This window comes from Myxine glutinosa, chromosome 1 (genome assembly GCF_964187855.1).
Source record: "Myxine glutinosa chromosome 1, kmMyxGlut1.1, whole genome shotgun sequence".
In the NCBI taxonomy this organism is placed as follows: domain Eukaryota; kingdom Metazoa; phylum Chordata; class Myxini; order Myxiniformes; family Myxinidae; genus Myxine; species Myxine glutinosa.
In genome coordinates this window covers 93,397,039-93,422,310 of record NC_136261.1, presented here as the reverse complement: position 1 = coordinate 93,422,310, position 25,272 = coordinate 93,397,039, and positions in this window count along the sequence as shown.

Below are 25,272 nucleotides of genomic sequence, written 5' to 3'. Positions count from 1 at the left end.
GTAGACAACTGCATCTCCTTCCTCTCTTTCTTCCAACGCAAAATTGACAACATCTACAACAGCTTGACCACCGCCGCACCCGCTCCCCCTCCAACCACCTGCCCCCCCTTGTCCTGCCATCCCCTGTCTCGGTTCTCCCCAATCTCTCCTACTGACCTCTCTGAACTCCTCATAGGAATGAAAACTGCCACCTGCACTCTTGACCCCATCCCCTCAAGCTTTGTCAAAGCCTCCCTCCCTGCTCTCTCTCCACTTATCATTGCAACAATAAACTCCTCCCTGTCTACAGGTATCGTCCCACCTTCCCTCAAAATTGCTGCTGTTACCCCCATTCTAAAAAAACCTGGTCTAAACCCTGACACCCTAAACAACTTCAGACCCATCTCCAACCTACCCTTTCTGTCAAAAGTTTTGGAACGCGCTGTAGCCACTCAACTCAAACATCATCTCTCTGCCAATAACTTGTATGAAACATTCCAATCCGGATTCCGCTCCAACCACAGTACTGAAACTGCTCTCCTCAAAATCACCAACGACCTTCTCCTCTCCTCTGACGCTGGCAACCTCAACATTCTCGTCCTCCTCGACCTCAGCGCTGCCTTTGACACCATCGATCACACTATCCTCCTCACCCGACTTGAATCCACCTTTAACGTCACCGGCACTGCCCTCTCTTGGATTAAATCATACCTCTCTGACAGATGCCAGTTCATCTCCATCAATAACTGCAAATCCCCCACTGCTCCCCTCCCCCAAGGTGTCCCCCAAGGTTCAGTTCTTGGCCCCCTCCTCTTCATCCTTTACCTGTCCCCGCTCGGTCACTTAATCCGCCGTCATGGTCTCCAATTCCACTGCTTCGCCGATGACATCCAGCTTTTCATCTCCACCAAGTCCGTCTCCACCGACACCCACTCTATCCTGACAAACTGCATCACTGAAATAAAATCCTGGCTTCAAATCAGCTTCCTCAAGCTTAACTGTGATAAATCTGAAATAATCATCATTGGCCCAAAAACGCTCACAAAATCCACCCATAACTTTGCCCTCAACATCGACGGTATCCCAGTATCCACCTCCCCTCACATCCGGAATCTTGGCGTCATCTTTGACCAAACCCTTTCCTTTGACAAATACACTAAACAGATCACAAAGTCAGCCTTCTTTCACCTGAAAAACATTGCCCGTCTCCGCTCATCCCTCTCCTCCACGGCTGCAGAAACCCTCATCCACGCCTTCATCACCTCCCGTCTGGACTACTGCAATAGCCTCCTCTATGGTTCACCCTCAAAAATCACCAATAAACTCCAATACATTCAGAACTCCGCTGCCCGTCTACTCACTCATTCCCGGACCCGTGACCACATCACCCCCGTCCTTTACAAGCTTCACTGGCTCCCCATCCCCCAGAGAATCCAGTACAAAATCCTCCTCTTGACATACAAAGCCCTCCATAACCTGGCCCCATCCTACCTGGCTGACCTCCTCTCCAGACACACTCCCACCCGCAACCTCCGCTCTGCTGGTACCAACCTCCTGACCCCCTCCATCCGGACCAAATTCAGATCCTGGGGGGACAGGGCCTTCTCCATCGCTGCTCCCACCCTCTGGAACTCACTACCTCACACCATCAGAGACTCCTCCTCACTCACCACATTCAAAACATCACTAAAGACCCACCTGTTCAACGCTGCATTCAACATTCAACCCACAGCATTTAACCCCTGACTATCTCTTCTCCTTCTCCCTCCTTTTGCTTTAAATATTTCCCTATTGATTCTTGTCTTGTCTTTTTGATTCTTGTCTTATATATATGCCGTATATCGCTGCTGTTTGTTTTCTTGATTCTTGTCTTTTTGCAATTGTTGTTTTCATGTATTGTTATGCATTATGTTTTCCACTCTGTCAAAGCGCCTTTGGGCTTCTGGAAAAGCGCTATACAAAATAAATGAATTATTAATTATTATTATTATTATTTAGTTTGCCCGACGCCGCCAGTTTTTTCGGAACGCTCACCGTTACATCGTGACCATTGACGTTTGGGCGCTTGTTTCTCCGAGATTGAACGGTGATAAAACCCTCGTCATCCGCTTGAGGTCCCTTTAGTTCTGCACTCGCACCGCGGGGCTGATTATGGGAGGTGTCTGTACACTCCGCTCTAGATGTGCCACTCGTGTCTGGCTTGGGCTCCGCGACTCTAGATGTACCACTGGTGCTTGGTTTGGGTTCCAGGTGTTGAGATTCCCGGTTAGATTCCACACGTTGAGATTCGTCACCGGGAATATTTGGTTTCGGACAAGCGTTCTTTAAATGTCCGTGCTCGCCACAAATAAAGCACATCATTGCCTCAGTAGCGATGTAAATTTGGTAGCTGCGATCTTTGTGCTTCAAAGTCACAGCAGCACTAAGCGATTGTGCATTATTCTTTAAAACAATATAACAGTGACGCCGGAAAGACATGATGTGTCTAACCGAAGCGCCAGAACGCAAACGTAAGGGGATCATTGAGATCCGTGACACGACCGTCCCAAAACGGTTTAAAGCACAGGTAATCTCCTCGCTTTTAAAGAAAGGTGGTAAATTTGAAATAATAATTTTGACGGCAGGTGTGTCCAAAGGACACACAGTAAGAAAAAGATCCGGTGCGACAGACAAGCCGGTTTCGACTGTCTGAGCAACGTATCGCTCTTCGGACAGGAAGAGCTGGAACGCCTCTCGCTTCCTTAATGGAACGCCTCTCGCTTCCCAGATCGAGGGCCACGTGGTCAGGAGAACCTCGTCCCTTCCGGTCACACTTTGCCTATCGGCCGGCCTCGAAGACCGAAATTGTGACGGTGTCACCCGAAAAATTTGAAATTACGAAATTTGAAAAAATTTGAAAAAAAAAATTACGGAATTTCAAGTGGCCCAATATCTGAAAATGTTCGCAACATATTAATGTACATTTGTGCCAAATTTGGTGCTTGTATCACAAAATGCACAACAGGTTTGCTATGCTGCTACACTACTAGCAAGTGGAGGAAAAGGAAAAGTAATAATATGGGTGAAGTATTTAGCCAAGAAAAGGCTAAACGTATAAACACGGCAAATGGAAGAGCAGGCCCAAACCAGGGGGTCCTGAACAGGCCTGCTAATCACTTACCATGTGCGCTCTCTTTCTCTCTCCTGTCTCAACAAAGAAAGGAAACACGGGGAAAACTTCACGAACACATACAAGGACACAAATGGAGTGAAATGGAGGATGGGAAAGACGCCAACACAGCACAGTACTCACAGCTCCTCACACACAGCAGGAGAGAGAGAGAGAGAGAGAGAGAGAGACTTTTGAAGTCCTTTTATTATCAAAATAATACAAAAAAATGTATTTATATCTTTACACCAATCATAAATACATGAAAAAGCAATGAAACGAAAAGGTTACAGAAGTATCACGGCACACAATTTGCCAAAATAAACCATTAACTTTATACAACCTACAAAAATATTACCAGTTGGTTCTCACGAACCTCACACAACCCTTCATGACACCAAGTATTGGTGAATTCATCAAGATTGTTTGCATCCTTATAGAAACAAAACTCTAGTTTAAGTCTTGCTGACACGAGGGCATTGAAAAACAACATTACATTGCATTCCCCGGCAGGTTTACCGTTCAATTTCTCCCTTCTTGAGAGATATATTGCCAGCTTGGCTGTTGCGACAAGAAACCTCATTAACATATTTTCCTTGCTTGACTTGGCATTAAAGCCGAAAATAAAAGAACGCAACGAGAAAACAACCTTCATTCTGTGTGCCACAAGATTAAACCACCGAAACAAAGGAACCAATCTCACACAATTAATGAAGGCGTGGAACACGTCCTCCGTACATATGCAGAATGGGCAACGTGTGGATGTAGGAGAGAAATGGTTGATTAACTTATTGGAGGGGACTATCCAGTGGATCAGTCTCCATTGGAGATCACCAGATCTTTTACTTATGAGCTTGCTATACATGGAGTTCCATACAGGTTCAGAGGGGGGTCCCACAGGCAACAGTCTCTTCCACCGGATTATTCCATTTAGCGGCGTATCCCCCAGCAGTAACTTGACACATGACTTGTATAGCTCTTTACTGCTAGTCTCTTGAAAGGGGCTTATCCCCATGCTAACCGGGGGTAAGTCTTCCAACTTGAAGTGCACCAGTAACCCAGGAAAAACCCACTCATCGTGCAATGGTTCGAGCTCGTGGGACCAGCATACTCTCAGCCGTACCCCTATTCGTATCACCTCTCTCAACACTTTTGCAGTCACTCTTTCGGACCGAATTCCTGCTAGCTCGGCTACTTCTCGAGCTGATTTCCACCCGCAACCTGAAACTTGCCGGAGGTGCCATACTTTTGTGATGCCGGCAATTATGAAATGCTGGCAGAGGTCCCTACTTTTGGGTATGTTTGGGAAAAGCCGATTGCAGAACAAAGGCTCTTGTGCAAACATATGGATGTCGTAGTTGTCTTCTTGACGGCACACTGTGAGGTTCTGCCAAGCATTCAACACACTCTGATAAAAAACAGGAAGAGGAGATGTGTCAACTTGTTGAAGCAGGACCAAGAAACATTCGCGGCCATATCCCAGCCCACCAGCTTGCCACAAAATGTGGGTGGCCAAAACATGGTTTGGTAATTGTTCTTTCACCAAAAGTTTTTGCACAGTGCATAGCCGAAAGGCCATTATGCGGCTCCTGATGTCGACCATACTCTGGCCACCCTCGGCCAATGGACGGCATACAACGTTTGGCCGTAACCAGTGATGCCCTCCCCAAAAGAACTCCAACAGTTGCCTTTGCACTTCCTTCACCAAGCCTTCTGGTGGTTGCAGGCAGATGAATCTGTGCCACAAGAAGGAGGCGACGAGGTTCTTGACTACCAAAACTCGGCCCTTATACGAAAGGTGAGGCAGGGCTCTCCTCCATCTTCTCAATCTCTTTTTTACGCATTCAGCGACACCTTCCCAGTTTTTCTGGCCGTACTGTGGGGATCCAAGGAACACTCCAAGATAGCGAACACCTCCATCCACCCACTTTAAACTTGCAGGAAGGTGTATTGGCGGGTCTTGCGCCATTCTAGATGCACTGTCCCTGACAGAGGGAACCCATAGCGCTTTGCTCTTTTCCCAGTTGCACTTCAACGAGGAAGCTAAACCAAACAAATGTAGGCACTTAGCCAGAGCTGCAATGTCGTTATTGTTTTTAACAATGATTGCAACATCATCAGCATACGCCGATATGACAACTGGAGGATGATCAGGAGATATACTCATTCCAGAAACGTTATTCCTTAGTAACACGAGAAGTGATTCCATTACAAGGGTGAACAGTAAGCCGGAGACAGGGCAACCTTGCCTTACCCCCCTTTGAACCTGTATGGGAGAACAAAGCTCATTGTTCACCTTAACTAAACTGAATATATTGTTGTACAATAAAGCAATATAAGTTCTGAAATTATCTCCAAATCCACAGGCTTCAAGCACATGATTCAAAAAGACATGATCGATGCTATCAAAAGCCTTTTCTAAATCAAGAAAAATTATACCAAAGTCATTCTGCACACAGTTGCCATCTATGAGATCTCTAATGAAAAATATGTTATCATACATAGATCTACCTGGAATACAATAACTCTGATCAGGGTGAACCAAATCGCAAATTACCCTTTTAGCTCGATTCGCCAGAACTTTTGAAAGGATTTTATAATCAGTGCATAGTAGAGAAACAGGTCTCCAATTCTTCATTTGTCGCAAATCACCAGCCTTTGGAAGAAGGGACATCACCGCTCTTCTCAAACTTAAAGGCAATTCTCCATGAGTCAGTGATGATTCAAGAACATGCATCAGTTCTGGACCTAATAGTTCCCAAAATTCCACATAAAATTCAGCCGGCAGACCATCGATTCCAGGGGCTCTTCCCGAGTCCATTCCAGCCAGGGCTTGCGTTAACTCCTCGAGCGTAATTGGCGAGTCCATATCCAGCCGCTGGGACTCGGTTAACGAGGATAGGTGAGAGGTTAAAAGTCTCATTGTTTCATCACAAACTACCTGTTTTGAAAACAGTTTGGAAAAGAAGTCTTGAACACATAACCGTCTGTCTCTGGGATTTACAACGACAGCTCCGCCAGGATTAATTACAGAAAAAATGTTCTTGGGTGCTTTACTGACAGAGTCCAGACGAAAAAAAGCTTTACTATAGTGTAGCAGCATAGCAAACCTGTTGTGCATTTTGTGATACAAGCACCAAATTTGGCACAAATGTACATTAATATGTTGCGAACATTTTCAGATATTGGGCCACTTGAAATTCCGTAATTTTTTTTTTCAAATTTTTTCAAATTTCGTAATTTCAAATTTTTCGGGTGACACCGTCACAATTTCGGTCTTCGAGGCCGGCCGATATAGTGGGGCGGCTTAGCCCAAATATTCAAAAGAATTGTGCATTTTGTGATACAAGCACCAAATTTGGCACAAATGTACATTAATATGTTGCGAACATTGTGTGGTCAGCAATGAAGACGAGAGTCTGAATTACATGTATGCAAAAGACCTTGTGAACCAGTGAAGCAAATACACGGGTAAGCATGAATTAAATCTAGGGCATGATATAATTTCCATGATGTTTACCTCTACACTCAATGGTGGGAGGAGGTAATGTTTTGATCCTAGCTTGTCTGTATGTCTGTTTGTCTGTTAGTCCACAAAATTCCAGACAAAGCTTGTAGTAGTGGTAGTTGTAGTGGTAGTGGTGATAACAGAAATTGTTATATAGAACTGAACTTATATTATTATTATATGCAGAAAATAACTTCATTTCTATATGCCCTGCAGTGGACAGGTTAATTGGTTTATGCACTGAAGGGGTCACCCTGGTGTGCACTGCTGTGTTCTGCCTCACTGAGTTGTTCAGGTATGATGTACTCAGCACAAGCTTCCGGTCGGCCCGGAGGTGGGGGTGCGGGGCCTGTCACGGAACGTCAAAACAAACGGCCTGCCGGGGCCGCCCAAAAGTCGGGCGTGAGGGGCGCGTCCACTAATGGAACGCCTCTCGCTTCCCAGATCGAGGGCCACGTGGTCAGGAGAACCTCGTCCCTTCCGGTCACACTTTGCCTATCGGCCGGCCTCGAAGACCGAAATTGTGACGGTGTCACCCGAAAAATTTGAAATTACGAAATTTGAAAAAATTTGAAAAAAAAAATTACGGAATTTCAAGTGGCCCAATATCTGAAAATGTTCGCAACATATTAATGTACATTTGTGCCAAATTTGGTGCTTGTATCACAAAATGCACAATTCTTTTGAATATTTGGGCTAAGCCGCCCCACTACTAGGGGTATCTAAACCCTTTAAGTTCTTAACCCTTAGTCTGAGCAACAACCCTGCTGCTTTCTCCTGGATTAACTCTCTCAGCTGAGTCTTCTTTTCTAGTAATAACTGGAAGTTTCTTGCATTATTATTTTTAGCAAGTTTACCTTCGAGCTGTACAATGTCAGCTTCCAAACAAGTCATTGTTATATTCTTAACATTTGTAATGTTTGCTCTAAACTGTTGACAAAACACCCGAATCTGGGCTTTCGTATTGTCCCACCAAAGATTAACTGAAGAAAAAGAGGGCTTTCTTTGGATTTGATTAGCCCAGAAAACTTGGAAGGCTTCTTTAAATAGACCATCTTCTAGAAGACTGGTATTAAATTTCCAGTATGCACTTTTATTTATTGACTGAGGAAAAAAAAACCCCATGGTTACTAAATGATGGTCTGAGAATATTGACGGAAAATAATCTGGAGAGACTATAGCGTTTCTAAAAGGTGAGTTTATATACCATCGGTCGAGTCTCGCAAAGGACACTCTTCCTCTGGTGATGCGGCTCCAGGTGAACTGAGGTTCATTGGGGAAAAGTACCCTCCATACATCTAGCAAACCCACCCGAGAAAGGAAAAGGGGTAAATCAATACATGATTCGGGATGAGGTTCTGCCGAGTTCCTGTCCATTACAGGTTCAAAGGTACAGTTGAAATCACCCCCGATACACACACATTGGTTTAGATCAACTGTCTGCAGGTGATTAATCACAGACGCAAAGAAAGCTTTCCGTTCTGTGCTCTCACTTGGTGCGTACACATTGAATAATGTGAAATGGAAATTATTAACCTCCAGTTCAAGAGAGCTGAATCGGCCTTTAATGATCTCCTGGAAGAGGATTGACTCAGGTACTAGCCCTGGTCGAAGTACGAAAGCAACACCTGCCGAAAGGGAAGACAGGTTGCTAAAAAAGCACTGTCCCCCAAAAACGCGACACCAATCATATTCTACGTTTTGGGTGATGTGCGTTTCCTGCAGTAAAAGTACATCGACATTTTTGCGCCGAAACAAACTTTGCACTTGAGCTTGGCGGTTTGGGTTTGCACCTCCACCATTAATGTTCAAGGTGCCAAAGGTAATTTGCTTCATTCCTTATCAAAAGGTTTGATTGGGTGTTGCGAAATCTCAAGACTGGCTTTTGTAATAATTTTCCTGAGTCGGTGAAATTGTGACCTTGTTAGTGGAAATTCTTTGCCCTTTCTTGTTATTTCCTTTGCTGATTGAATGAATGAATGACTCAGGTACTAGCCCTGGTTGAAGTACGAAAGCAACACCTGCCGAAAGGGAAGACAGGTTGCTAAAAAAGCACTGTCCCCCAAAAACGCGACACCAATCATATTCTACGTTTTGGGTGATGTGCGTTTCCTGCAGTAAAAGTACATCGACATTTTTGCGCCGAAACAAACTTTGCACTTGAGCTTGGCGGTTTGGGTTTGCACCTCCACCATTAATGTTCAAGGTGCCAAAGGTAATTTGCTTCATTCCTTATCAAAAGGTTTGATTGGGTGTTGCGAAATCTCAAGACTGGCTTTTGTAATAATTTTCCTGAGTCGGTGAAATTGTGACCTTGTTAGTGGAAATTCTTTGCCCTTTCTTGTTATTTCCTTTGCTGATTGAATGAATGAACCTAAATCAGGAAATCTATCCCTGATAACTACATTTCGCTGTCTGTAGGTTTCATTCAGAAAGGAGAGTACGAGTTGAGGAGATATCATTGGCTGACTCAACTGAGACTGAGACAACTCGGGCACCTCGTCATCCTCATCAGATTCCGACAAGTCTGACAAGGTCCCTCCAGGATCGAGGATGTCGGCCTCCGTGGTCACTATGGGAATTGTCAGTATCTCTGGGGATTCGCTGGAGAGCTCCACTGTGCAATCCACGATGCCATGGTGATATTTCTGCTCGTCAGAAGTTGAAGCCTCGGTTTCATCCTCTTGTGGAGCACAATCTACCGAATCGATGAGTGACTCGGTAACAGTTTTGAATCTGCATCGGTGGAGCAGCACTGTGGAGGGATGAGTCAGTCACTGTCTGCTCGTTCACAGTGACTGATGTCAATGATCGTAATGGTTCGTTCGAGGGTTTATCAACGTATTCAGCGTTGCAACTTATTTCACCCATATAGCAATTTGCGTCCACAGAGTTTGTACACAAACTTTCAGACATATTATCCTCAATTGCAGCACCCGATTCACCATCCTTTTTTTCAAACCCGATGGAAGCATGAGGAACACATTGAGGTGTGTGTTCAGCTACACTGGCCTTCTCCAATACCACCTTTTTTGGATTACTGGTCGAAAAATTATCAACCGACGCCCTTCGTTTTTTAGAACCAATAATAGGGTCCTCCTCCATTCCTTCACTACATGAGGGAATCGCAGCAAAGGTTGTGCGAGTTGGGGTCGCTTCGGTTTCTGTGACAGGAAGTGAAGTGCGATCGTTTTCTAGACTCGGGATATGCCCATCGATGCTGCTATTGTTCGTCTCACTCTCACTGCAGGAGGGAACAGCAGGAACCGGCAAACTCACAGGATTAACTCCAGTCGGTTTAATAGGAACACGAGTATTATCATTTTTACAATCGGTGTATGCGTGGCCATTTTCCCCACACTTTGAACACGAAACCTTGGGACAAAAACGTTTAACGTGACCAAAGGCTCCACAGTGAAAGCACGTTAGTGAGGCTGACGAGGCATACATTTGATACTCCCGATCGTCGGATTTTACTTTAAATGAAATATTTAACCCTGTATCATCACCACGATCGGGAAGTACCATGTAAACTTGGCGACGGAAACTCATAACGTGTTTTATCCTCTCGTCTCGGCTCTTCAGAGGGATCATGGACATTCTCGACACAGCTGTTCCATAACGAGAAAGGACTGACATTAGTTTGTCATTTGATATAAATGGTGGTACGTTTGATACAACGATTTTCATCGCTGGAGTATCCATGGGGGACGCTAACATAAAAACACCACCTTCTGTGGTTAAACCTGCACTCACGACGTCGTGAACAAAGTTTTCTTCGGACAGGAAAATAACAACTTTTTGATTCATTCGTGAGGCAGCTCGGACATGCTCGCACCCGATTATTTTCCCCACTGCGAGTACCACATCCTCAGTGAGGACTCCTTCTGGTGGAACACACACAAATGCATGCTTCCTCGTTAGGCTATCGAACGCCTCTAACTGAGAGCGTGCATTCGCCATACCAGCGAATTCAACACCCCCCACTTGTCCGAACCGGACAAGAAGGTATCAAACCTAAATAATCGAACTAAAGTAAGTAATAAACGAGCATTATAAGCACAAAAATGGCTTACAAAATGCCGTCGAAGCCAGTAGGCCGCACCCAAAATGGGCCCGCTCTCAATCCTCTCTCTCTCGCAGACAAAGGTGTAGAACGGATGAAAACAAAATGCCAAAGTACACAGGATAGGAAGGAGAGGGAGGGGGGGGCAGGGGAGGGCAGGAGAGGAGGAAAACTCACAAAGAACTCACTACACCACAGAGCAGTTGCTCACAGCCGCCATGACGCCACGCCCACCACAAACGGCCTGCGAGAGAGAGAGAGAGAGAGAGAGAGAGAGAGAGAGAGACTTTGACTTTTAAGCTCTTTTTATTATAAAAGTATAAAACAAGAGTACCACCAAAAGCAATTCAGTCAGGGCAATCAGTAAAATTCATGGCAATCCCGGAAGGGAAAAAACAATCGGTGCACTGCAAACCCAGCAACAGAAAGGGTGCAAATACCAGAAAAAAACAAACACACGATAAGAAACACCCGCACTGTATCATACAGAAATTAACAATTTGTTTTCTTGGACCTCACAAATCCCTCCAACACACCAGGTCGCAATAAAATTAGCAAGGTCGTTTGCCGTTTGGACACAGCCAAATTCAAGCTTGAGCCTTGCTGACACCAATGAACTAAAAAACACCATAATGCTGCATTCCTGCATGGGTCTGCCGCCCAGCTTCGCCTTCCGCGACAGGTATACGGCCAGTTTAGCAGTAGCGGTTAGGAACCCGAATACAGTGGATGTGGTTCCCTTTTTGGGAGGAAAGCCGAAGATGTAAGCTTTCAAAGAAAAGGTAACCTGCAATCTATGGGAAATAAAATTTAACCAATGAAACAAAGGAGAAAGTCTTTCACAATTAATGAAAGCATGAAACAAATCTTCCCTCACCGGACAAAAGGGGCAACAGCCGGAAATGGGGGAAAAAAAACGGATGACAGCATTGGAAGGAACAATCCAGTGGGCCAAACGCCACTGAAGGTCACCTGTTCTTTTAGAAATAAGTCCAGCATACATTGTATCCCATAAAGGCTCAGAGGGGGGACCGGGAGGCAAGAGTCCTTTCCACCGGGTAACCCCAGCTAGAGGTGGGTCCCCAAGAAGAAGTTTCACACAAGACCTATAAATACTCTTGCTGCTCATAACATGGAAGGGGGGTGACCCTGCGCTCATGGGGGGCAGCTCGTTTGGGGTAAAAGCGACTCCTAATTTTGGGACTGTGGGCTCAACCTCTACGTCCTGCGTCCAATGTAGGCCTAGCTGGTGGCCCCTTCGGATCACCGCTCTTAGTACATTCTCGATTTGCCTCCTGGACCGAACACCTGTTTGGTCCGCCAGCTCGTTCGCAGGCTTCCATCCCTGTCCAGAGTCGTGTCGGAGATGACACACTTTCAGGATGTTGGCCGCTATAAAATGCTGGCAGAAGTCGCGACTCCTCGGGATATCGGGGAAGAGTGGGTTGAAAAATAAAGGCTCATGTGCATACATGTTAGTGCCATACGAGTCTGTTTGGCGACTTATCGAAACGCCCTGCCAGGCATTCAAGAGGCTCTGGTAAAAAACTGGGAGCAGAGATGTATCGGTGTGTTGAAGGTTAGTCAGAAAAAGTTCCTGTCTGTATCCGAGCCTCCCAGCTCGTTGAAGAATGGAGCAGGCTAAGGGCTTTCCTGGTAGGTGTTCTGCATAAAGCAAGCGTTGGATGGAGCGGAGCCGGAAGGCCAACAGGCGGCATTTCACATCGACTAGGCCGTGACCACCCTCGGCCAAGGGACAACATATGGCGCTGGGTCGAAGCCAGTGGTAGCCTCCCCAAAAAAAATCCACCAGTATTCCTCTGGATAGCTTGGAGCAAAACCTCCGGTGGTTGCAAGCAGATGAACCGGTGCCACAAAAGGGTAGTGACGAGGTTGTTGACCACTAGCGCGCGACCCTTATAGGAAAGGTGGGGTAGAGCTCTTTTCCATCGGCTCAAACGCCCGTCTACCTGGTCAATGATCCTGTCCCAATTGTTCTGGGCATACTGAGGAGGTCCGAGGAAGACGCCCAAATACTTGATGCCATCGTTTGCCCACACTAGTTCTGCAGGAAGGGGAGGTGGTGGTAATAACGGTGGCATAGGTAAGTCGTTTTTTGGAAAGGGGATCCACAGAGCCTTGCTTTTCCTCCAATTACACCTTAATGATGAGGCAAGGTTGAAGTCCGACAAACACTTTGCCATGGCGTCACTGTCGCATTTTCTTTTTATAATGACACAAAGGTCGTCGGCATAAGCTGACAGGGTCAAAGGTGGGTGTCCTGGAGAAAGGACAAGTCCAGGGATATCCTTTCTGAGGGCGATTAAGAGGGGCTCCAAGGCGAGGGCAAATAATAGACCTGAAAGTGGACAACCTTGCCTTACCCCTCTCTGAACCTTTATGGGTGGGCAAAATTCGTTATTAACTTTGATCAAGCTGGAGATGTTTGCATATAACAAGGCTATGTAAGCTCTAAAATTAGTGCCAAGCCCGCAAGCTTGTAACACATGACACAAAAACTCATGATCAATGCTATCAAAGGCTTTTGCAAGGTCAAGAAACACCAATCCAAAATCCTCTTTAACACATTTACCAGTTAACAAATCTCTGACTAGGAATATGTTGTCATAGATGGATCTGCCAGGGATGCCGCAACTTTGATCAGGTGACACCAGGTCCCCGATAACTGTCTTCAACCGGTTCGCAAGGACCTTGGAGAACAGTTTGTAATCCGTGCACAGCAAAGAGATCGGACGCCAGTTTGACAGGTGTCGGAGATCGCCAGTCTTGGGTAGCAGGCAGAGTACTGCTCTTCTAAAACTGAGCGGTAATTCTCCGGATAAAAGAGATGCATCCAGAACATTGAGCAGCTCTGGGCCCAAAATGTCCCAGAATGCCGAAAGAAATTCGGCCGGTAGGCCATCGATGCCAGGGGCTTTTCCCGACTCCATCTCAGCGAGTGCACCGGATAGCTCTGAAAGGGTAATTGGAGCATCCAGTTCCAGACGTTGGGCCTCAGCCACAGAAGGAAGATGAGAGGTCAAAACATTCATCATTTCGTGAGACACTGTTTTGGCCTTGAAAAGTTCAGAAAAGAAATCGATTATATTTAATCTTATATCCCTCGGATTTGTTAGGATGTTCCCCCCTGGGTCCAAAACCGAAGATATGAGTCGTGCTGGTTTTTCTACAGTTTCTAGGTGAAAGAAAGCCTTAGTTGGGGTATCTGAAACCTTTATATTTTGTATTCTTAGCCGAACTAGTGTGCCCGCTGCTTTTTCATGGATCAAATCCCTTAATTGGGCCTTCTTCTCGAGTAGCAACCGATAGTTCACTGGGTTGCTCTCGTTGGCCAACTTGCTCTCTAACCTTAAGATGTCTGCTTCCAAGCAAGCCATCGTGATATGTTTTACATTGGTACAGTGCGAATTAAATTGTTGACAAAATACTCGAATTTGGGCCTTTAGGTTGTCCCACCAGAGGCTAATTGAGGAGAAAGAAGATTTTTTTAGTACTCATTTCAGCCCAGAAATCACGAAAGGAGTCTGTAAATAAACTGTCTTCTAAAAGTTTAACGTTAAACTTCCAGTAACTATTTCTGCATGTGGGTCGAGGAAAAGAAAGATCTAAGGTTACCATATGGTGGTCTGAAAACAATGACGGAAAACAACCTGACGAGGCCGCGGCGTTCTTAAAGGGTACATTTATGTACCAGCGGTCGAGTCTTGCCGAAGACACCCGGCCATTGGCACATCGACACCAGGTAAACTGGACTATGTTGGGGTGGTGCAATCGCCAAACATCCAGTAGACCGGCCGTCTTAAAGAAACGGGATAGGTCCGCATGGGACTCGGGGTGGGGTTCTGCCGAGTTTCTATCTTTCGAAGGGTCAAAGGTGCAATTAAAGTCACCACCAATGCACACACATTGGTCGAGATCAACTGATTTCAGGTGGTTTACCATGGAAGTGAAGAAGGCCTTTCGGTCCCTGCTCTCACTAGGTGCGTACACATTGAAGATGGTACAGCGGAAGTTTTGATGTGCAAGCTGAAGGGAAATAAGCCGGCCTTTTATGACTTCCTGAAACTGACAAGACTCAAAAGCTAGGCCTGGCTTTAGAAAAAAACCAACCCCAGCGGATGAGGCTGACAGATTGCTAAAATAGCATTGCCCTTTGAAAGTTTGGCACCAGTCATGTTCCACGTTAGGTGTGATGTGGGTCTCTTGTAGTAAAAGAACATTTGCCTTTTTACGGTCAAACAAGTTTTTGACTTGGGCCTGACGGAGGTGACTTGCACCCCCCCCATTCATGTTTAAGGTCGCAAAGGAAATGTTTTTCATTCCGTGGTAATGAAATCGCCCTGTGCTTGGGAACACTCTGCACCTGCTCGGGTAACAAACTTTCTTAACCTGTGGAGTTGAGATTTCGTCAGGTCAAAATCCTCACGCGCTTTGATTATTGACTTTGCGGTGCACGTGAATGCAGCCAAGTCAGGGAAATAGTCTTTAATGACAATGTTGCGGTGACGATACGTTTCGTTAAGGAAGGTAAGAACGAGTTGAGGGGATACCTGCGAGTGACCTGTCATCGCTTGTGACAGCGCGGTTGCCTCAATGTCATCTTCGGACTCAGACACGTCAGATAACATGTCGTCGGGATCTGGGGTATTACCCGCTGCCCCCGCGGTCTTGTCTGGAGGCACCTTCACAAGTTTCTCAAGGTGTTCCCGAGAGCACTCGTTAACACTTTGGTGGATATTTGTTTCTGGGGTCGGAGCTTGGGTTTGAGATCCCGGCAAACTCAGATTTGCTGGCCCCGTTTGTACAGTGGGAACGTTTATTGAATCCTTAGTCTGCTCGGTATTTAAAGGGGGGGCAGGCGGAAAAACATTTCCCAGCTCGGAAATGGTAATACTTTCACTGGAGGTTTCGCACTCGGAAACTTCCAGGTGAGAGGTACAGATTTTATTTTTTGGCTCATTTACATAATGAGACTCACTGGTGTCATTGGCAACGGTATCCATGTTCTCAGTTAGTGAGGGAATGTCAGGGGGGGGCACTCGGACGCATGTGCACCGGAAATGGTGCCGCCCATGACCGCCTTCTTTGCAGCACCAGCGAAACTGCTTGGCGCTGGTGCTCTTCGCTTTTTAGCAAACACTGTGGATTCTTCGTTCATGGGTTCGGGAAAGGGGGCAATGCTAGTTGTGTCAGTCGCATCGGTGGGTGTCGTCACATTGGAATCGAAAGGCACCAGTGTGACAGACGACTCAGTCGGGGTGTCAGAAGGTACGGTCGGGGTGTCAGAAGGTACGGTCGGGGTGTCAGAAGGTACGGTCGGGGTGTCAGAAGGTACGGTCGGGGTGTCAGAAGGTACGGTCTGGGTGTCAGAGGGTACGGTCGGGGGGTCAAAGGGTACGGTCGGGGTGTCAGAAAGTACGGTCGGGGTGTCAGAAGGTACGGTCGGGGTGTCAGAAGGTACGGTCGGGGTGTCAGAAGGTACGGTCCGGGCGTCCGAAGGTGCGGTCGGGGTGTCAGAGGGTACGGTCCGGGTGACGGAAGGTACGGTAGGGGTGACAGGAGATACGGTCCGGGTGACGGAAGGTACGGTTGGGGTAACAGGAGATACGGTCCGGGTGTCAGCGAGCATGGTCGGGGTGTCGCAAGGCGCGGTGGCGGGATTGGCCTTTTTGCAAGCCCTTTCGTTATGTCCCGGTTCACCACACTTCGGACAAGCGGCCCTAGGACAGAATCTTTTAACGTGTCCGAAATCTCCACAATTAAAGCAAGTTAAGGAGGCTGAGGAAGCATACATGTGGTATTCCCGATCATCCAACGATACTAAAAAGGATATATTTAAACCTGTATCGGCTCCGCGATCCGGGAGGATCATGTACACCTGCCTCCTAAAGCTCATTACGTGTTTAACACGATCGCTGCCACACCCGAGCGGGATCATTGAGATTCGGGAAACAATTTTTCCATAACGAGACAGAACGGATAGGAGTTTCTCGCCTGGCACAAATGGTGGAACGTTGGATATTGTTATCTTGGTAGCTGGCGTATCCATAGGGGATACCGTTATATAATGACCCCCTTTTATGGTTAGACCGGTACTAACGACGTCATGAACGAGTTTTTCTTCTGACACGAAGACAACAAATTTCTGGTTCATTTGTGACGCCGCACGAACATTACCGTCTCCTATGATGGATCCCACGGCAAGGATAATGTCCTCAGTAGGAGCTCCTTCGGGCGGAACACATGCGAATGCGTGCTTACGCGTTAAATTTTCGAACGCCTCATAACGAGAGCGTGTATTCGCCATACCGGTGAAACCCCCCCCCCCCCCCCTTGTCCGAACCGGACAAGAAGGTGTCAAACCTAAATAATCGAACTAAAGTAAATATTAAACGTGCGTTATAAGCAAAAAGGGCTTACAAAGCGTCGTCAAAGCCAGTAGGCCGCACCCAAAATGGGCTCGCTCTCAATCCTCTCTCTCTCTCGAAGACAAGGGTACAGAACGGATGGAAACACGATGCCGAAGCACACGGGATGGAAAAGGAGAGGGAGGGGGGGCAGGGGAGGGGGGAAAACTCACAACGGACTCACCAAAACACCGAGCAGTTGCTCACAGCCGCCATGACGCCACACCCACCACAAACGGCCAGGGGGGAGAGAGAGAGAGAGAGAGAGAGAGAGAGAGAGAGAGAGACTTTTGACTTTTCTTCCCCTTTATTACAAGGAAAACAAGTTTTACATGGTGAAAGATGTTTGTACAGGCATCAAAAAGAAATAACCAGGAAGGAAAGGGGTAACAGAGAAGCAATACTTTAGATTTATAAATTGATTGTTAAAACACCACCAACCATACCACATAAGGATTGTTTCACACACCACCGATTTTTAAATAAAGCAGGATCTTGAGTTTCAAACTCAAAAAGAACACGCGATGTAACCAATGCTTTAAAAACAGTTAAAACGTCATCAGCTAAAACGTCAGTGTTCTGCAGTTTTCGTTTCCTCGATAAATAAATGGCAAGTTTTGCCTCAGAACACAGAAAGTTTGCTAAAAGACATTCATTTTTACATTGATACAAAACATTAAAACCAAATATGAAAACACAATGTGTAAAAGTCAAACCGAGCCCCCGGATCACACGTGACAGGATTTTAAAAAACGAGGCCAACCTTGAACATTCAATGAAAATGTGAAAAATGGTCTCTGGGGTGTCGCAAAAGGGGCACAATTCCGAGTTTTCAGGACATATACGGTGGGACAGGATGTTGCAAGGCAGGATATGGTGCGCTAACCGCCATTGTAGATCACCCGAGCGCTTGACAGTAGGTTCTTTGTACATCACCTGCCAGTTTATTGTTGTGAAACGGTTAGCTTGGAGCAGCGCTCGCCAATGAGCTTGTGGCTCTGCAGGTTTGCCAGGAAAAAGAGTGAGAACACATAGATTGTACACTGAGGATTTCTCCATCTGGTTAAAGAGCCTAAAACTTTGAAATAAAATTAAAAGATTTGGGAAAGGACATTGGGATCGATGGAGGGCATCTTCTATGTCTGGGTCCCATTTTAACCCGGTTTGCTTAAAGGTCCGTAAAATCACAGAGAAAATTCTGCCAATGACTCTGATGGACCTCACACTGGTGGCCACGGCAATGTCAGCAGCTGGCTTCCATCTATGTACAAGGGGGTTCCTGAGGTGTTTTACTCTGGTAACGCCGACATCAATAAACTTTTGCATGAAAGATCTGTCACTACAGACCCCATCAAAAAAAGAATTTAAAAATATTGGTTCATTTAAAAACATCTGAAGGGAGTAAGCACTGGTGTCGCGGCGAAAAGAAACAGCCTGCCACGCTTCCAGCATGCTTCGGTAGAACAACGGGACCGATGTCATATCCACGCGCTTCGCGTCGAGAAGAAAAAGCTCGTCACCATAGCTAAGTTTCCCAGCTTGCCTAAGCAAACAATGGGCAAAGGCTTTCCATGGGACGTCGGAGTATAGAAGCCTTCGTACTGAAAGGAGGCGAAAAGCCATCACTTTGCTCGTCACATCTATTAGCCCCTGTCCACCTTCTGCAGTCGGCAGGCTTAGTATTCCTGGCCGGAGCCAGTGCTTTCCCCCCCAGAAAAAATCTACAAAAGAGCTTTGAAGTTTTTTAAGGATAAAACCTGGGGCCTGCAGTGCTTTAAAAACATGCCAGAGCATTGATGCCGCGAGATTATTAATGACCAGAGTACGACCCCGGAAGGAAAGCTGCCTCAATAGTCCCCTCCATTTTATCAACCGCTGCTCGGTTTTGGTAATCAGCGACTCCCAGTTTTTTGAAATAAAATCTTGAGTTCCAAGAAAGACACCGAGGTAGTGTATTCCTTCATTGGTCCATACAAGGTGCCCTGGTAGGGTTGGAGGGGGAGTTTCATTCCGTGGACCTAAGTAAAAAGCTTTGCTCTTTTCCCAATTAACTTTAGTCGAGCTTGCCAGGCTAAATTCCTCGACAGACTCAACCAGAGCGCGAACATCGTCATCGGAGTACACAATTGCACAGAGGTCATCCGCATAAGCAATGGTCTTTACGGGATTTTCTAACGGCAGAGGATAAAACCCTTGTAGCCGTGTGCGTAAACGATGTAGTAAAGGTTCAATTGATAGGGAGTATAGAAGGCCAGACAGGGGGCACCCTTGACGAATACCCCTGGTAACAGGGAAAGGCTGACTTAAGATGTTATTAACTTTGAGCAAGCTAAAAATATTATTATACAATATTTTGATATAACAAATAAAATTTTCCTTAAAACCAAACCCCCGTAAAACTGCAAAGAGATAAGAGTGATCAATCGTGTCGAAAGCTTTTTCTTGGTCTAAAAACACCAGACCAACATTTCTATGTTCAGCAATACAAATGTCAATCATGTCACGTACAATAAAAATGCTATCGTGTATTGTCCTTTTAGGGATGCAATAGGATTGATCGGGGTGTACAATCTCCCCAATCAGAGGTTTGAGGCGGTTGGCAAGAACTTTTGAAAAAATCTTGTAGTCCGTGCAGAGGAGCGAAATGGGACGCCAATTTTTAAGCTGCTGGAGGTCTCCTTTCTTAGGTATGAGAGCAAGTATAGCCCTGCGACAGCTGATTGGTAACAAGCCTGTTCGTAGGCTATCAACTAAGAGGTCAAGCAACTCAGGTCCCAACAAATCCCAGAAGGTTTTGTAGAACTCTGCAGGGATTCCATCAAGTCCAGAAGCTTTACCTGTGGGCAAAGTTTGCAACGCAGTAAAGAGTTCGTCAAGAGTCACTTCCTTGTCAAGTTGTTGACATGCAGGTTCGGACAAGGTGGGCAAAGAAGTGGTTAAGGAACGAATCATGTCTTCTTTAGTGTTTCTGGCGCAATACAAGTCAGAGAAGTATTGTTTTGTCAAGCTTCTAATGTCTTTTGGATCGTGCGTTGTTCGGCCTCCTGGTGCCTGCAGCGAAGTTATTTGCTGGTTTCTCTTTTTTCGTGCTTCCAAAGCAAAGAAAAACTTGGAAGGAGTATCAATAAAGCTGTAGTTCTCCATTCGTAGCCTTATTAGAGCCCCTCTGGCTTGTTTTGCACAGAGTTGAGCAAGGAGTGCTTTCTTCATTGCTATTAAAGAACTAGTCCTTTCGGCACTGGGAGCTGGGAGGCTTGACTGGAGAGACAATATTTCTTTGGCAATTAGAGATTGCAGCGCAGATTCGTTCTTTGTACAAAAGGAGCTATATTGCTGGCAAAAGGTCCTAATATGGGTTTTCGCATTGTCCCACCATTGTATGAGGCAGGAGTAGGAAGGCTTCCGTAGTAGTAAAGCTTCCCAAAAGGCTTGGAAGGCGACCGGAAAAGCGTCATCTTGCAGAAGACTCACATTGAAGGTCCAATGGGCAGTGCCACGATTTTGAGCCGGGGAGAGTATATGAAGAACAACCATGTGATGGTCCGAAAAACCACTTGGGGTGGCGTCGACATGGTCTATGACGTTTAAAGAGTCATTATTGATGTAAAATCTGTCTAGCCTTGCAAGAGATAGCCGGCCATTTGCACATCGGCACCACGTGTATTGCCGTGCAGATGGGTTCTGGAGTCTCCATACATCCATAAGGGAGAATTTGGACAATGCTCTCTTTAAGGGTGTTGTACTTGATGGGTGGGGCTCTTCTCCATTACGATCAAGGGTGGGATACAGTGTGCAATTAAAGTCCCCACACAGACAAACAAGGCCATCAAAATCAAGGTGTGTGAGGGACATTTCTAACTGTGTGAAAAAAGCTAATCTTTCTGTGCTCGTACTGGGTGAATATACATTTATGAAAGTGTGTTTATAACCATTATAAAAGAAATTAACTGAAACTAAATGCCCTTTAGTAATCTCCTTAAAAGTGACATTTTCAGGACAGAAAGAAGGATTTAAATAAATAGCCACTCCAGCACTAGGACAGGTCAAGCTACTAAAGAACCACTGTCCTTTCATGATGCGAGTCCATTCGCTCATGCACGAAGAGCTACATCTTGTTTCTTGCAAAAGAACAACATCGAAATGTTTTTGCTCGACAAGCAGCTTTACCTGAGCTTTACGCAGGGGTGAACGTCCCCCATTTATATTTAAAGTTACAACAGAGAGGGTCATGGTGTAGGCAGGGAAGATTTATCATGTACAGGGAAGTTAGGGTGTGCTTGTAGCTCTTTCCGAGCTTTCAATACACACTTTCTAAGGCGAAAAACTTGCGACTCAGTCACACCAAGTTGTTCAGCCTTAAGGAGGAGACGTCTTGAGGAGTTTATAAAGCCAGACAGGTTCGGGAAGAAGGTTACAATTTTAACCTTTTTCTTTCGAAAGGTGTCCTGAAGAAACTTTAGAATTTCCGTGGGTGATAAATCATCATCACCCTCCAGTTCCTTGGCTATTGCTGGGTCATTCCAGACCTCGCTACTAGCACTAGAGGCAAGCGACGAGGCCCCATCTGAGTCGTAATCTGGAAAGTCTTCATTTTTTCCCCCACACACCGAAACCGATGCTCTCATAACGGGAATATCGTCTTCTACTAAAGGTGCAGCTGTTTCCACAGCGGGAGTTTTAAAAACCGTAACAGGGATTAACGCTTTTATATCAGAGGCTTTGCACTCTCCTTCTGGAGCTGCTGCTTCTTCTTCCTCCATTACCTCAGACACTTCATCGTCAGCAGGGCGCGGGACGAGAGCAGGTTTGTGGTTCTTGACTTTAGTTTCAGTAACCGGGGTGGTTACCACAACATCTTGGGGCATTGCGCTTGGTCCTTGTTCATGAGAGGAATGAACAGAAACGTCTTCTTCCATTTCAGCAAACACACTGAACCTATTCTGCAGCAGAAGACCAGCTGCAGGAGCTTCTGTTTCTAAAAGAGAAACATTACGTTCATTCGACGGCGCTATCTTTTTCGAAACGCTCGCCTGTATGTCCTCATTACCGCTTCCTCTTTTATAACTCCTCCTGGAGGACACGGTAGTAAAACCCGCGTCATCAGCCGGTGAATTATCGATTTCCGCGCTCGAATGTGAAGGCTGATCTGCCGTCCCAGACGCGCCATTATCATTGCGAAGATCGACATTTGGTTCTGTCCGTCTAGATGTGCCACTAGGATCGGCATTTGTTCCTGACTGTCTAGATGTGCCGCCGGATACACACTTCGGACATGCACCTTTTAAATGTCCGAAGGCACCACACGTGAAACACGTCATTGTCTCTGTTGCGATGTACATTCGATAATTTCGATTTTCAACGACCAACGTAGCTGAGGCATTGAGCGATTGAGCATTGTTTTTTAACACCATGTAACAGTGCCGCCGAAAGGACATGATATGGCGGACTGTAGAATCCGAACGCAAACGGAGGGAATCATGGAGATTTTTGACACCACGGTGCCAAACTGTGTTAAAACGGACAAAATCTGTTCGTTTTTAACAAAAGGCGGTAAATTAGATAAAGTGATTTTCACCGCGGGTGAGTCCAACATACTAACGTTAACGAAAATATCTGGCGGTAAGGACAAACCAGTTTCAACCGCCTGAGCGACATAGCGCTCCTCGGAAAGAAAAACAACAACTCGTTGGTTCATCTTTGAAGCTGCTAACACATTTTCAAAACCAACGAGTTCACCCAAGCCCATCACGACGTCATCGACCCGAACCCCGTCGGGTGGACTAACTATTACCCCATTTTTACGAGTAAGTGACTCGTAAATGCTTTTCTGCAAACGACTGTTTGCCATAGCGATAAATGAACCAAAACTAAGAAAAGATTTGAAAAAGCAAAACAAAATAGAACCTATCGCAAGCAAAGCCTGCAGGCGAAGGTAAAATGAAAAGAAATAGAATAAGGGAGCCGATAATGAAAACACGACAAGCAGAGCACAGGCCCGAAGAACACAAGGTTCTTTAGGACTCGCACCAAACTCACCGTGCGCGCTCTCTTTCTCTCTCTTGTCTCAACGAAGAAGGAAAACACGGGGAAAACTTCACAAACACGTACAAAGACACAGAGGGAGTGAAAAGGGGGATGGGAAAGGCAACAACACAACATAGTACTCACAGCTCCTCACACACAGCAGCCATGATGAGAGAGAGAGAGAGAGAGAGAGAGAGAGAGAGAGAGAGAGAGACTTTTGAAGCTCTTTTATTATAAAGGTAAGAAACCCATACAAGTCATGCAAATAATAAAGTCACCACAATTCAAAACATGTGCAGCCAAACAACAACAATAAAAACACCAAACACTAAAATAAAAAACTTAACAAACCATGATCAAGTTTACAAAACCCACCCTTTGCACACCATTTTCCCACAAAGGTTTGTAAATCATCTTTCATTTGGAAAAAAGAAAATTCCATGCGTAACCTTGCCATGACTAGAGCCTTAAACACAATTACCACATCACATAAAATATCAGCATTTGCCAGGAGCTTTGCTTTTCTTGTTTTGTAGATTGCTAATTTTCCAATAGAAATTAAGAAATTAGCAAGAGCAGTCTCAGAGCGTTTTTTATAACTAAGTGGTGTTCCAAAGATAAAAACACATGTCGAAAAAGAAAAGTTCATACGATTAAAAAAAGTTGATAAAAAACCAAAGAAGGGAAAGAGTCTTGCACAATCTACGTAAGCATGGAAAAGGTCTTCAGAAATCATACAAAAGGGGCATTCTACTGAATTATCCTCATTAAAACGATGTAATAAAACATTGGAGGGCAACACCATATGGGCGAGTCTCCAAGCAATATCACCAGTCCTTTTAACAATCGGTGAAACATACATTGCAGACCATTGCGGATGGGAGGGAGACCCAGAAGGCAGTTTCTCTTTCCATCGAGCCCCAAAAGAAAGAGGCTGTAACGAGGGAAACCGAACTGAGATACACAAACGATACAGTCTCTTTTTATCCTTGCTGGAAAGTGGCGATGAGGATAGCAAGATAGATGTTGTGGTGCTATCAGCTGGCAGGCTAGAGCTAGCACAGATCTGTGGTGGTGTACGGTGGTCACCAATGTTGGCGGTTGAGCTCAGGCCCAGGTGCCTAAAAACACACAGGATTTCCTGTAGGACCTTGGCTACGCTCCTCAAAGATCTGATGCCAGTTCTTACTTGAAGATGTCCTGCGGAGAACCAACTGTTCCTGTTACAGTCACGAAGGTCCCGAGTCGTTTTCACGCCAGCACTCACAAAACGTTGCACAAAGGCACGTGAGCGAGGAATAGCAGGAAAGAGGGCATTGTAGAAAAGGGGTTCCCGGAGGAACCTTTCACTGTTGTATGTCTCCATTTGGCGAGTTATTGAAATGGACCGCCAGACGTTCAAGACATCTTGGTAAAAGTCAGGGAGCAGCGAAGCATCGACATGTTGCAGCTCCATGAAGAAGAGTTCACAATTGTACCCAAGCATGCCGGCTTGTTTTGGTATACAGTTTGCAGTCGATTTCCAGGGCAAGGCCTCCAGAAATATAAAACGACGAGCTGTGGAGACTCGGAAGGCCATCACCCGACAAAGAATGTCCACAAGCCCATGACCACCTTCTGCCAGTGGGAGGCAAATAGTCTCTGGCTTTAGCCAGTGTTTGCCATCCCAAAAGAAGTCAAGTAAACATTTTTGGATTGACGACACCAACGTTGCAGGTGGCTGCAAGGCAATCATTTTATGCCATAAGAGAGGGGCCACCAGGTTGTTAATGACCAGTGCACGACCTCGGAAAGACAAGGTCGACAAAATTCCTCTCCATCTGTTTAATTTGTTGCTGATTTTGTGGAGCAAACCATCCCAATTCCTTTTGACAAAGCCTGGGGTTCCAAGGTAAACACCGAGGTATTTCACACCTTCTTTTTCCCATGTCAAATTCATAGGGAGAATTGGAAGGGCAGAAGGTGGCGTACCGCCGACCCAAACTGCTTTGCATTTCGACCAATTAATTTGCGTTGTACATGCTTGAGAGTAAACCCGTAGGCACTCAAATAGCAGAGCAATGTCATTACTGCTGCGAACAGCAACACATACATCATCAGCATAGGCCGAAATTATAAC